Below are 738 nucleotides of genomic sequence, written 5' to 3' on the forward strand. Positions count from 1 at the left end.
TACGATATTTGTCTTGCTATAATGATGCATGGCCAAAAGGTTGATTAAAATGACTTTCATTCGACTATATAAAGTAGTTGGTTCATTGATTCATTGTTGGAGCTCTAGTTGCAGTCTTCTTTGCATTCTTGATCTTTTTTATTTACTTTGGTAGCCTCTATCACTCACTTTGTATTCTACATTATTCTGTATATGCTTTTTATTCTGTCTCTGCTTATTTTTTATGCTTTACTCACAGTCTGTCTTCTCTCTGTGTGTCTCTCTGCTACTGCTGTAGGCACGTATCAGGGTCAGTGGAGTGGTGGCATGCGTCACGGCTATGGAGTACGTCAAAGTGTTCCTTATGGCATGGCTTCTGTCATCCGCTCACCTCTACGAACTTCGCTGTCTTCACTTCGCAGTGAGCAGAGTAATGGTACAGTACTGCGTGACAGCCTATCCGATAGCCCTGCTGGCACACGTGGTGGTTTTGTGCTCAACTTCCAATCAGATGGAGAGGGTTCAGAGAAGAGAAAGGGTCTTTTTCGCCGTGGCTCCTTTTTTGGTAGCCTTCAGCGACTACGCAAATCTGATTCACGCTCATCAATTTCTAGTAAGCGCAGTTCAGCACACAGTGACACTACTATGAGCCGCATCAGTTCAAGTGACGCCAACTCTACCATTAGCTTTGGAGATGGAGACCCTGGCGATGACTACCTGCCTCTTGAGGACAGTGTGGATGCTACCACCACCGAGTCG

Source organism: Haplochromis burtoni, unplaced genomic scaffold (assembly GCF_018398535.1).
Source record: "Haplochromis burtoni strain Fernald_Lab_line unplaced genomic scaffold, NCSU_Asbu1 Contig_622, whole genome shotgun sequence".
Lineage (NCBI taxonomy): Eukaryota > Metazoa > Chordata > Actinopteri > Cichliformes > Cichlidae > Haplochromis > Haplochromis burtoni.